The sequence below is a fragment of the Pezoporus wallicus genome, unplaced genomic scaffold, assembly GCF_028554395.1.
Source record: "Pezoporus wallicus isolate ANWC-B61680 ecotype Strahan unplaced genomic scaffold, APGP_CSIRO_Pwel_v1 contig_14547, whole genome shotgun sequence".
Taxonomy (NCBI): domain Eukaryota; kingdom Metazoa; phylum Chordata; class Aves; order Psittaciformes; family Psittacidae; genus Pezoporus; species Pezoporus wallicus.
Window position 1 is genome coordinate 89,492 of NW_026639781.1, and position 13,936 is coordinate 103,427.

Here is a 13,936-nt window from a genome sequence, read left to right on the forward strand (position 1 = left end):
GCAGCCCCTTAGCTTCCGAGAGCTTGCAGGAGGAGGGTTTGGGCTTAAAATAGAGCTTTTTTGCTGCCTTGAAGGGTTAGAACTGGTTGGGGTGTGTTGGTTTTTTCTTTAAGGAGGACCAGGCTCAGAACCCTTATCCCATGGGGATGCATTGTGCATGGTGCATCTCACACGCAAGCATCCTTGTGGTTGCATTTGCAGTTGTTCACAAAGGATTAGAGGAGGCGTTTGCCAGCTATGGGTAACTGGGAGCTTCTTCCATCATGCTTTCAAGCCTTGAGGATGCAGAGCCTCTACCCAAATCAGGCTCTTTCCCCATCTGTACACAGCTGGAGTTCTCCTTTCCTACCTTCTTCCATCTTGTTTGGTCTCCACCAAGTGCTGCCCACAGCCTGGTGGCAAACAGCCTGCCGGGCCCTCATCCATATTGCAGAGGATGGAGAGCGATGGCTTCAGGAGCAGCCCCTGTTCCAAAGCCCCTCTGAGTGATCGAAAAGCTCCTCCTGGTTTGGGGTGGCTGATCAGTGGGATCTCTGTGGCTCTTTCTTCCTCTTAAAGGCCCTGCTCTGCTCACTGCACGTCCCTTTGCAGAGAAAGAAGTGTGGCTGAAGCAACTGTGTCCTTCAAACAGGCAGTGCTTGGGTGGGGGATAAGGTGCATTTATGAGGTTCCTGAGCCTCAGGAGAGGAGAGATTTCCTTTATCCCCTGAAATCTGGGAGTGGAAATCAAATCTGAGAGGGTTCTAGGAGGGGGCTGTGGTCCAGCAAGGGGAGAACAGTCTTGCGATGCTTCCCCTCTGCTTCTACCCCAGAAGATGCAGGCAAAGCTGGTTCTCTATCTCCTTATCCATCATCCCCCTCTGTTGCCTTTAATCAAGCTGGTTTGATTCCCCTTGGATTCTCCCCCCCTCCTTCCTCTTTGCAAGATGTGGGTAGAAAAGAAATAGAAATAAATATATAATAATAATCATCATCATAACAAGCAGCGTGGGAGCCTGGGGGGAAAGGAGCAAAGAAGAAATTGCTTTGAGCTCCAAAGGCAAGGCCCCGCTCTGAAGATGGGCTCGCCTGAGATTTGGGATGAGAAACCTGCCTTGAAAGGAGCAATTAAAAGAGGAAAGCAATTAAATTGCTGCAGAAGAGCGGGGTCCAGGAGATGGGGTGGGATGGAGAGGGCTGGGGGTTGCGCTGGGCACTGCATCTTTCCTCAGCCTTTAGGAGCACTCAGATGCTGCATGTAGATGCATCATGTGCTTTAGATATATACGTATGTATGCAAATATATATATTTTGCATATATATAGTGTATATTTGCATATATATAATCTTGCATATATGTATATGAAGCAGGGAAGGAGAATATTGTTTCCATGGGATGAAGTCTTTGAGGGTCTTTCTGAAGGCATTTGGTTATAAAGCCCTGAGGAGCCGTGTCTCCCGGAGAGCTTTCGATGTAGAAGTTATTCCATCAAACACAAGTGGCTGGACAGGAGGAAAACCAACCCTGCTGAACTTTAATACTGATCAAACCAGACCCCATCTGGGAATGTTTTCCTGCCCCCAACAAGCACTGAAGTCCCCTGGGCACAGTTTTCCTTCCCTGTTGGTGGGTGCAATCACCACTGCAGGGGGATATTTCCCCTTTGCTGGGCATGGGAGGGATTTAGGGCTTAAAATCCTTGCTATTAAAAGGATTATTATCCTTTTTGGTTATTTTTAATGTTGCTTGGTTTTTGCATGCCCCTTCCTGGGTTATAGGGCACTTTCCCCCCATCCCTTTGCTTTTGGGGGATGTGACCCCATCTCTTGATTTCTATAGATCTCTTAGCACTACTTAGACCACAATTACAACAATGAATTCATCTTGGGTCTGGTATTCATCCAGTCCCTCTCTGCTCAGTGCAAGGAGCCTGGAGCCAGTATATACGTGTCTATAATTATATATATATTTATAGACTTACTTATAAATATATATATATATTTATATATTTGGGACATATTCCTCCAGAATTCACCCAATTTAGGGCAAATCCTTCAGGATCCTTCCCTTAAACCCCCCTAAAGCCAGGCTCTGGGGTGGCAGAGGCTCCACCCTGCTTTTTGCAGTGGCCCTAGGGGTAAGGGCATCGTCACACACATGTTCCCTATGGCAAAACAGGGATTTGTAGCACTTTACATGGGAATCACCTGGGGTTTTAAAAGGAAAGCGTATCCTAGGAGTGGTTACACATGTAAAGCAGCACTAGAGAGGCTTATGCAGCGCTACCTCCCCCTATATATAGACTTATATATATTCCATGACCATAATGCACAAATGAATAGGCTGGCAATTGTCATTCAGAGGGAGAAGAGCTCAGAAAGACTGGGAAAAAAACCATCAAATCCCTTTTTTCTTATTTTCCCTGGAATGGGAGCTCTGCCAGAGAGGAGAAATGGCATTTCCTCTCCTCTCCCTCTTCCTTAATGCCATTAAAACAGGTCGGGAAAGCTGCAGCATCCCTATTTTCCACCCGCACCCCGCTCTTCTGGGGGGTTGCAACCCCAGTGTGTTGACCCCCCAACAGCACCTTCCCCACAATAGCTCAAAGCATGATGATTAGCCAAATCAAACTTCCATCTGTGGAAGGTTTTCCAGGAGTTATTACTGCAATAAAACCCATAAGAAGCAAATGATGTATTCAAGGGGTAAGTGCCTCCATTACAAGGAAAAATGACTTTTAAATAAGGTTACATCCTTCCTTAGCAGCCTGAAAAAAAATCTATTTTGAGCTGACTGGAAGGGACATTCCCTAAATTCTGGGGAAAATCCCACCGGGAATGGCTATCCTAGCGTGGAGTGTGGAGGAATGCAAGGAATGGGTTGCTCCAGCTTGCTGGAGGAGGTTTTGGGTGTTGGGATGCTTCTGCAGCTCTGGGCTCCCTTGGAATGCAGCACCTTTTGGGAATGGAGCTTGCAATCCGTGCCCACGAGCATCGCTCCATCCCCTGAATCTTATTTCCCTTCATAACAACTCAAGGAGCCGGCGTCCTTCCCTCATCCCTTATCTGACGTGATTGAAGCTGCTGGGTTGGATGTGCAAATCCTCACCCCCCTGTTCATTGAAGCAGAGGGTTAATGGCTGCAGATCTTCACATGCTCTCCCGGCAGAGAAATAGCTGCCTGCTTAGAAAGGATGGGATGCAGAGCTGCTTCCCAACCCCTTCCTGCTCCACAGGAGCAGGTAGCAACATGCAGAACCCCAGAAGGGCGGCTGGATGCTCCGTGAAGCCTTTGTAAAGCAGGAGGAAGGACTGCATGCAGCAGGATGGGTGCCAAGGTGTAGAGCCTGGTGCAGGCGGGTGCTGGGTGCTGAAGCCAGCTGTATTGCAGGGCGATTTGCTACCCTGCAGCTAAAACAAGAGGGATATTAAAGGATGCAGCTGCATCTCCAGGTTGTCTCCCCTTGCACATGTGCACACATCGGGCCGTGCTTGGCTTGCATCGTGTCAGCTTAAGTAAGAACTTAAGATCTCTCAGGGTGTTTGCACAGAAAGGCTTCAGGAAAACAAAGCTTGAGAAGGGGGACACACACCGATAGCACTGAGAGCAGCGGGATGGAGCCGCCTCCTGCGGCTAACAGGCAATATCCATGCCCTTTTAATTCCTCCAAGTGCATTTTGCCTTGGCAATTTGGAAGGATTAAACCCAACGGAACGGCAGGTAATAATCCCAGCACTGTCAAAAGCTGAACCAGCCCGTAGCTGGCTGCATCCTCAGCCTGGCAAAGGAGGGTTTTCCCCTGCCCAGGGCATCTCCAGTGCAGGCACGTTGTATCTTAGTTTGCTCCCAGAAGGGAGCTGTGTGGGATGCTGCAGTTCCCAAGGATGCTCTTTACATGGACCAAACAGGGAGCAATTTCTATCTCTACACCTTCAGTTTCTCACCTTTGCAAGAACTGAAGGGCAAAGATGCTGCAGCACGAGCCATGTAGTGTGGTTGGGGGCTGTTGGGCATCGCAAAGGGGACAAGCAAAGGGAGGTGGGGTTTGGGGTTCATCCCCCAAACCCCACCTTAGGAGGTGTTTGGGGGCTTGCCAAAGCCACACTGAGGCTTGGTGCTAACCTGGTTGGGGTTTGGCTGCCAGCCTGGTGCCTGGCCTAGCTGGAATGGCATAGAGACCCTGCTCAACTCAATCTGATTGCCTTGAAACTGTCTTTATCCTCCCCTTGGAGTTGGGCTTTGCTCTTCCAAAGGAGCTTAGGCCTGCCCGGTATGCCTCATTTCCTTCAGTTGTGCCACCTGCATTGATACAAAAGCAATTGGGGCTCAACCAAGGCTGGGTTTGGGGGTTTTAACCCAAACAAAGGGTTGGGAAGGGGGGGGGAAAGGGATAGCCCTAGGAACATTGGAAAACATGGACTAACCTTCCCCATCAAGCTATGACCCCTGCCAGCATCCTCAGCAAGGTATTTATTTGAGCTTTAATGTGGTTGTGACACGCCAATGGCTCTTCATTCTGCCATTGCCCTGCCTGGGACATTTCCAAAGCCAGTTTAAGGCAAGCTTTTTACCTTGTAGTTTCTCTCCCCATGGCAATGGGGGTTTCTCTACATTACTGCTCTGTGGGAGACTGCAAGGAGCAAAAGCAGAGCCTGGCTTTTAGTGGACCAGAGCCCTGGAGCCAGGCTGGAAGGGGTTTTACTCAGAGATAACCGCTACCACTGGTGTTTGCAAGCCCCATTGCTGTGAACACTGAAGTCCCCTTTGCAGAGGGACAACCTGGAGCTTTGCTCCACGCTTTGACAGCTCTCTCTGCTTTTTGTGCCTGCTGTTAGGGTTAAGGCAAGGCCAAGTGCAGCTTGAACACTCCCTCCTTGCGCTGACAGCCACGGAACCCAGCTGCAGGCATCGCCGGGAGCAAACGCAGATGTAAAACATCCCCTGTGGTACCTTTGTGTCTGGCTTCTAAAGCAAGCAGGGGAGGTAGCGACCTGCCGGGATGCGGCTTCCGCTATCAAAGCCCAGCTACACGGCTCCAGCACAGAGAGCAGCCGCCTCAGCCCTGGGAGCGATGATAAAACACCTCCAGACATCCGTGCTCATCCACAAGCTTTCCTCCTGGCTCTGACCCTGGAGAGCTGATGAGTGAGATGTCAAATATAGCAGCAGAGCAGAGGAAATATGTTCTTGTGAGGGCTGAAACTGAGTTTGGGTTCAGGTATAGCAAAGCTGCCGTAGAGATCCGCTGCGGCAGCACCTGGGATGGAGATGGGGCTCTGGATGTTAAATCCTGATTTTCTGCCTCATTTTTCAGCTAGGAGCGATGCAGCACAGGTAAAATAAATAGCATTTGCTAATTGCCTCTGCAGTGCAATAGTTGTATTTAAGCCTTAATGAAGTGACTAATGCTGGAGCAGCAGGACAGACCTGACCTCTGTTCTCAGTCGACTCCTGCCATCAATAAAGGATTGAAGGAGCATCTTTAGCACAACCTCAGCTGATGGGGCTGGTTTTATCACTCACCATTGATTTTTGCTTTAAAGACACCTGACCACCAATACTAACCCTTCCCCAGCTGCTGCAGCTTCAGTCTTAGCTTAATAAAGTGCAGTAATGGGTATAAAGCAGAGGGAGAAATGAGTTCCCATCCTGCGCATCCTCCTCTGGTTTTCCTGCTCCATGTAAGATGGGTTTTGCAGCCCCATAAGTGGCTCCAAGGAAGGGATGGATATGAGGGAGGTGATGGGGTTATCCCTATTAGCATAATTCCTGAAGCCTCGACTGGCTGTTTCTCAAAGCAAGGGAAAGCCAAGCTCCAAAGCTCTTACTTTGCTCTTGGCTTGGAAACAGTCACCTTGAGTTGGGCAGAAGGGAAGCAAAACACTTGAGAAATGTCAAAACACGGGCTGTTCAAAAGTAATTTGCTAAACTAACAATTTGGGCTGCGAGAAGAGCCGTGATTGCCCTCTTCAGATAGCTTGGATGGGTTTGTTTTTCCTCCTGGCTCGATGCCCTCCAAGTAGGATTTCAGTTTCTGATTCCTCTTCCTCCAAAACCATGGGGATGGGGGGAGAGTGCCCCCAGTTTCTTCCCTTTTTAGCCAATAAATAAAGGTTCCAAAGCCACCGTGACCCTCTTGGATGCTCATTCGGGAAATGTCGCTGTGCCTTATCCCTTGCAGGGCTGGGGGATGCCTCTCACAACATCCTTGGGATTGAGTGACTTGTAATTGTTGGAGCCATTGCAACCCTAGTGAGGGTGGCCCAGCCCCAGGGGCTTATATTACCCTAAAAGAGCAGTTTTTCTGTTCCCCTCCTTGCTTGCAATGCCCATGTGTGCTGAGCTAGGGCCTGAGCACTTGTAGCTGCCCGTATTTTGCTACGAGGGCAATGCTGCCTTTCCTATTCAGGGCAGAGATGCTATAGGTGCCCTGCCAGGCTCTGAATTAGGGTTGGCAGATTAATTTTGGGGCAACACTCACTCCTGACCAGGTCTAGCAGGGCTGGATGCTGAGGATGCTGTTTAACAACAAGGGCTTTTTATTCAATGCCCAGTTTCCTAATATCAGGTGCCATTAAATGGCACTTAAATGCTTTTAACATTTCACCCTGGCACAGCTCAGCTGCTTGTTTGCCCGTTCATGCTGACAAACACAACTAGTCTGCATCCAGCCAATTTCATGGTCTGATTCCTGTGCACAAGCACAATACAATAGTGTCCCTGGCTAAAAATAATGCAACGTACGCTGGATGAAAGGCTGATTCATGATGTCTCTATGAAGCACTTGCTTCAGTTCCTTCCATACAAAGAGGGAGTGGGAGAGTGGTGCAATAGCCAAAGCGTATGCAACTCATATGGCCTCATCCTGGTTTTCTTTGAGCAGCACCACGGGGATGCTGAGTGAAGCTGTCCTACTTTTGGAGGATTCACTTGCCATGCAAGCACCTTCCTGGGATGCAGGGAAGGGAAAGGTGGACCTGAGATGCTTCACGTCTTGTTTCAACGGGAGCTGGAGCTGCTGGGAAGAGTTTCCCCTTCCCAGCGGATAGGATGTTAGGCAGCTGCCTTAATCAGGCATCATTGTTTGCTAGAGCTGGACCTCCGCATGCATTGCTATTCCTGGGGATAGGGCTCTGCCAGCAAAGGGTGCCAAGAGAAGAAGTTGGGCGAGCTGGGAAGTGGCTGCTCCTCCTTTGGGGAGCTTTGCTACAGGCAAAAGGGGAAAGGAGGCAACGGGGAGGGTGAAGCCAAGTGTTGTCTTCAGTTCCTCTATTGCTTGGATGGGACTCAGGGTCCTGGCAGTCTCCTCCAAAGAGGTGGAAGGATGCTCGGTGACGTACAACAGTGCTGGTTGCATCCTGTGCAGGACCAGCTTCTGTGCTTTAACCCGACTCACGGATGGTCCAAAACAGGACCAGTAAAGCTGGAGAACTGGGCTCCCTCTTTGCCGAGCTTGCAACACCAGCCACAGGATTTGAGGGCTTAAATCCACCCAAGCCAAGTCTCTCCTGGCTGGCAACAGGGACCTGTGGCTTCACCAGCTAAGGAGGCTCCGTGAATTCCTGGAATCCCAATGAGGAAGGAAAAGATAACTCTGGGATTTATTAGCCTAAGTACATTTTCCTAATGTGGTTGACCCCAGCCGTGCAGGGAAGTACCTAAAGCTGCAATCTCCAATCCATTATTGGACTCTTATTAAGAATTCGTTGCTGGATTGGACACAGGTGTCCCCAGGGAATGCCATCACATTCCAGCAGCGGTGCCTTGGCTTCGTATCCTGGTGCTGCTGCAAGGGGGTGCAGAGCTTTGGGGGTTTGAGCAAAGATCAGGGAAGATGGGATGGGTGGGATGGGGATGAAAATGCTTTGCATGGTGAGGGTAACCCCCTTGGGTGTGGATTTGGGGGTTCTGAGTTGCTCACTGTGGGCTCATCCCTGGCTCAGGGATGAAACCCGTCCTAATAGGATTGCAGCCTGCAAAGAAGTGCTCTCTCAGGAGCCTCTCGCAGAAACAAGGCTTAAACGCTCTTTGTGTCAGAGCTTTTTTTGAAGTCCTTGTCAGAAATGACAACCCTCAGGTTGTTAGCCAAAAACCTGCCTCTGACAAACCCCAATCTGTCAAGTGGACACGTCCTTTCCCTTGACAAAGCCATTTTGATCCATTGCCGGTGCTGAACGCTTTCACCGGTGCAAAAAGCTTCTGGAAACACCAGGTCATGCTGGATGGTGGGAATCTGGGGGTAAAAGAGGATTTAAAATGCTGTGGGAGGTCAAAAAAGCATCCCCAGGAGATCAGGGGGTCAGGATGTGCCCAGGCGGAGTTGGGATGCAGCAGGGCTGGCACCTCCTCAGCAGGGATTTGAAGCCTGGGAAGGTTAAATCCTGCTCAAGGGGAGGAAAAACCCTCATTTGAGAGCTGCCAGGTCCTTTGCTCTTTGCTAATGGTGATGCTTTGCCCATGTCCAGGGGTGAAGCATGCTTGGGTTGTACCCCCTGCATCTTCTGCTGCCTATTTACCCATGATCGGGACAGAGGTTAATGGGAGCTTGAACCCAGGGTTGAGCATCGTGGCTTTGCCTCCTTCCAGCCCTCTCCAATTAAAACCAGAGGAGCAAACAAAGGTGCTGCTGCAATAGGAAGAAGCTCACCCAGGCTGGCCTTCATCCCCCAGCATGGGTCTGGGGCTGCATCTCCCCATTCTCTGCAGCCAGGGGAGGGGAAAAAAGTGTGGTTTTGTTTTGGCAACTGCTTGTTTTTAATCTGCTGACTCGTTTTGGGGGGTTTAAGACTGCAAAGATCCTGCCTGGCTCCGTTTCAGGTTGCCTGACAGGCTATAATCTCCTCTTCTCCAAACAATTGACAATCTCCGCAGCAGCACAAAATAGCCATCTGCAACTTTGGGGGGCTTTTTCTCTCCCACCAGCTGCTGCTGGTGCTGGGAGAGCGAATTTTCCTCTTTTTCCCCCCAAATAAGCTGTTTCCTGGGGGGTCTTGATGCTCACTGCAGCCCAGGAGGGTGAATGCATCCATTGGCTTACTGGTTTATAACGGTTTTGGATGTACCAGTCAGTAGATGCCAGCTCCAAGCCCTGCTCCAGGTTGTGGAATCCATTCTCACCCCTTTTGGCTTGCTGAGAAAAGCTCTCCTGCCCCAAAATACCTCTCCTGGAGGATGCTGTGACTGCATCTTAGCACAGAAATATCGGGCAGGATGTGGCCCTTTGAGTTGAAAATGTTCTCATTCCGTGCCTGGCCCCTTCCTTGGGCTTTCCAAAGGATGCAACATCATGGTGGTGGTGACAAGCAGCCTTTTTGGTCTTTTTAGGCTATTTTTTGTCTCACTTCTTAAGCAAAAGGGCCATGGAATAAGATGTTATTGAATTAGTTTCCTCCAGGCTGGTTTCCTCCCGTCTTTATTTCCCTGTCGCTCTGATCTCCCTCGAAACCAGCTTTAAGGCTGGTGGCTGTCCCAGCTTAAACTCTCCCAAAGGCTTATCCCTCCCTTACCCCCATTTTTGACAACCCTTTCAAGCCACTCAAAAGCTCCACATCTCTCTTTTCCTTTGATAATGAGATTAATTGCAGCCAGATCTGTGTTCTCTGCTCTGGGCTTGGAGGAACTGGTTATACGAGTTGATGGCTTTGCATTTCCCCTCTTCCCCCCACTGTTGGGCTCCTTAATAACTTTGCTTGGGGCTAATTAGGGATGAGGAGGGTGGAAGATGATGGTGTAAAACTGGAAGGCAGAGAGCAAACTATGCTGAGCAAACAGCTCTGGCAAAGCTAACACGGGATGTTGGAGTGATGGCCACACTACAGGGCAAAGCCAACCCGTAACAATCCCATGGGATTTAACAATGCTGATCCCAACCACCCTGCTGGGGTACAGGGCCATGTGCTGCAGCAAGCCCTCACCCCAAGCTTGGGAATGTTGGGTCTAGGGCCATGCTGCTGGGCAAAGCCAACCCATAGTGATGCTGACCCCATGACAAACCCCCAGTGATGCTGACCCCAACCGCCCCACCATGGTACAAGACCCTCAGGGATGCAAAGCAGCCTGCTAGCGAGATGAGGTTGTCCCTACCATACCCTTGACCTTCAGGACATCCAGGTCCACCACCAGCCCCATCCTTGTGCACTAATTATGATGGCTGTGTTCTCATTAATGCTCAAGCCCAGGCTATTTCTCAGCACCAGCATCCAAGCTGTGTGCAGCTGGGGAGGAGGTTAGCTGGTCCATTCATAATTACAGGGCCAGAGCCCGCGTGAACATCAAACCATTAGTCTAATTTGACTATCTAACAAGGAGCTGTGATGTTTTATGCATGGTGCCTAATTTTACCCTCGCAATCTCCTGCTATATTTAACATCATTAATCATTGATTCCCATGGGGCTGGAACCCTGATTAGTGTCAGATGTATTATGGGAGGAAAGGGATTTAAAATAAAACCCCCTGCCTTTCTCCTGGGGGAAATGAAACTTGTTCAGAGGCATTGAGCTGCCAGTCCTTGGCTCGCTTGAGTCTGCTCATGTGGCTGGAAGAGCTCGGTCCCTTAATGGCCTTCTTGAGGATTTTAGGGCAAGAATGAGGAACCAGAGGTGATGTAGGACCCTTTCCCCCCTTTCTGCTCCCTACCTTAGTCTTATTAGCTATGTTTACATGGCAGGGATGTCAAGTGATTAATTTTTAATGGCTTGGTTTATTGGGGGTTTGAACGGTTTATTGAGTAATTCCCACATTTAAGTGATTAATTCCCCAGGGTTGGAAGCAACTGGTTAGTTTTACATTCATCAGGCCGTCAGGATGCCAAAGGAGAGGCGATCGATCAATCCCCACTGCCAGCACCAGGGATGCTGAAATACCTCAGGGTGCAATGAGGTTAAGAGAAAGGAGTAATTAAAGCTCGAGTCCCCTTTGCGAAGCTGGTGCCTGGCCAGCAGCAGTCTGCTCCCGCTTTCCTCCTGTTTTCCAAGGAAAACCAAACCCCCTTCATTGATTTGGAGACCCAAGTGTAGCTCAATATGGTTCTGTGGGGTGGGCAGCAAGATCGCGGGGGGGGTTCTCCATGCACGTGGGAGAATTTGCTGCTGTCAAATCCTCCAACGCCTGAGCTGAGATCGATGTAAAACCTCCTCAAGGTCGAGTGTTTTAGGTAAATGACGCTAATTACAGCGAGACTACTTCTGCTTTTGGCACTAATTGCCTCGTGCCCGCGATGTGCCGGCGGGATGGGGAGGTGCTGTCATGGTTTAGGGGGACAACTGCCTTCTGCAGGCAGCTGGTCCTCTCGGGTCAACTGCCCATGAGGATCTGCCCTGCCAAAGCTGTCCTTGTGATAAATACCTAGTTCACAGCCTGGGATGGGAGATTGCTTGGGGAGATGCTTCAGGTCTAGTCCATCAAATCTAATCTTTATTCCCTGTGCAAGCACAGATGGAGACTTGGGTGATGTCAATGAGCCTCTTCCAGCTGGCAGAAACACAAAGGTCTTGCTTTTCCACCATCCCACTTGGTTTAAGAGGGTTTCCCCCCCTTACTTAGCTCCATCCCTGCTGTTTTGCATGGAGGTAGCTCTCTCTTTTCCCACACTCTTTTTCCTCCCCAAAGAGTGTAAAACCCACCTGCAAGGGAGGTGGGAAAGCAGCAAACAGTTGCTTTGCAGCACATCTCCCATTGCTCCAGGGCTGGCAAATAAAGCAAATGGCGCAGGTTTCTTTATTTTAATAGATTTTCCTCTCTTTTAGCACCTCTGCATGGAAAAGGAGCCGTTTGCTGCCAGCCAGGCAGATGTGAGCTGCTAATGATGGCTGCTGAAGGCACGGGGAGCCGCTGTCTCCTGCCTCATCAAAGCAGGCAGAGGTATTTTTAGCTAGGGCTTTGCGCTGAAGCTTCACTGGTAGAGCAAGAGATGTGAGAGTCTTTTCCCCCCTCATGGGGCTCTTTTGGCAAGGGATATTTGGAAATCAAGCCCTTAACAGGTAAAAAAGAACAGGTTTTTGATGTGGTCACAACCACATCATTCACGGAAACACAGTTTTGCTGCTATGGGTGAGGGAGGATGGAGATGCTTTTTGTCACCTCCAGTGAGGATTTAGGTGATGCTTTTAGGAGCACTGACTCTTCCGGGTGCTCCAAAGCCCCCCAGCTCCTCCATCTTAATCATGTGCTGGGTGTGTTGTGAGCAAACCTGTGTCCAGCCAGCACCAGGCATCCTTGCCACAAATTTGCTGCTTCTGGCCCCTTTTTGGCCCTGGAAGCATCGTGGTCTTGCTTTTGGGGGAGCATTGCTATGGGACTGTGGGTCTGTCCTATTGTGACAAGGGGGGATCATGACCCAGGGATGTGCATGAGGGCAGGGGGGACAGTTGGTGCAGCAGGGTTTCACACCCCATTGGGTACTGCTTTGGTGCTCATTATGTATTTCCCACTGACCTACACCAAAAGGGAGATGGAAGTCTTTGGCTGGTAGGTCTGCGTATCCAAGTTCTGGGGGACACTGGGACTTGGGGGGGACACTGGGATTTGCAATCAAGTCAGGAAATAGAGGAGGTGAAAAAAACGAGCAAACCAAGGGATGCAGTCGCATCTTCCCAACACACAGATGGTGCAATTAGAGGACAAATCCTTTGCTGAAGATGATACCAATCCAAGAAAGCAAACAGTTCCACGGGGGGTCCTTTGCCTGGTTTAACAGGCTGCCAGCAGCATGTAATTCCTTGATGGAAATTGTATATTCAAGTACTTGAGATAGTTATGAGAACAGCAGAGGACACGGAAATGAGCATTTTCCACCCTGCAAAGTTCAACAGAGCATTGCTCTTGGGGTGCATGGACTGCTGGAAAAGGGGGATGAACCCCACACATCATTTCAACCCCACACAGATCATTACAAGAAGCCAAACATCCCAGGAAAAAGGAATATTCAGGTGCATCACCACTCAATGCAATGGCTGCAGGTGGATTTGGGGTTCAGGGGCTGGTAGGCACAGCCCTACCTCCCTTCTTGCTTCCCTTCATCTTCTTGGGTTGCTGATTCAGGCTCTGGAGACCAGAAACAATTTCCCAACGCTTTAAATTAAGTGCTTCCTATATGAGAGTTTAATTAGCACATTACAGGCCAGTTCCTGGGCATTAGGAATTTTTATATAATTATTAATATCATATTAAACAATGAATTATCATGAACAATTAAAATTAATTACATTGCTCCAAGTTAATTAAATTATTCCTGTAATAGGGAGACAAGTGTGCTCCACCATAAAAACTCATGTCCCTCATGGGAGAGTTGGATAACGTGTCATCGACAGGAGCAGGGAGGGAGGTTGGTGCTCCCATATTTCATACCTCACTTGGTTTCCCTTGTTTCCCTGATCATCCCTATCCCATCTCCATGTCCTCCCAGCACCTTGCTCCACAGGCTTGGATATGGTGGGTTTTCCAGGTATTTGTCCATGGAAAGGTTTAAAACTGGCACCTTTGCTGGGTTGTTCTGCAGGAAAAGGGATTTTAAGATAAATGATGGGTTTTGTGGAAGTGCTGGAGGCAGGGCCTGAGTGGAGGCAAAGGGACATGCCCAGGGTCACGCAGAGAAGGCTGTAGCAGAGCATTGCTCCATGGTCATACATTTCCAGTGCTGCAAGCCCCAAAACACCCCTAATTCAGGCAATTTTCCCCCTTGCATCACCCAGGCTGGCTTTTCCCCTCACCAACACTGGTTTAGGGAATTCCTCTTCACCGAAGGGATGTTTTCAAAGGTTCAAATTCCCCATTCCCCATGGAAGGAGCTGCAGAGCACTAAGCTCAGCAGCAAGGCTGCTTTGCACCAGGATCAGGTCGTTTGACCTTCCTTGTTCTTGCCTGTAAGAACTGTTATCCTCCATAATCACTCGGAAATCACTCGGGGTTGTTGTGCACCTTCTTGCAATTTTCCTCTATTTATCCAACAGTGGTTTCTC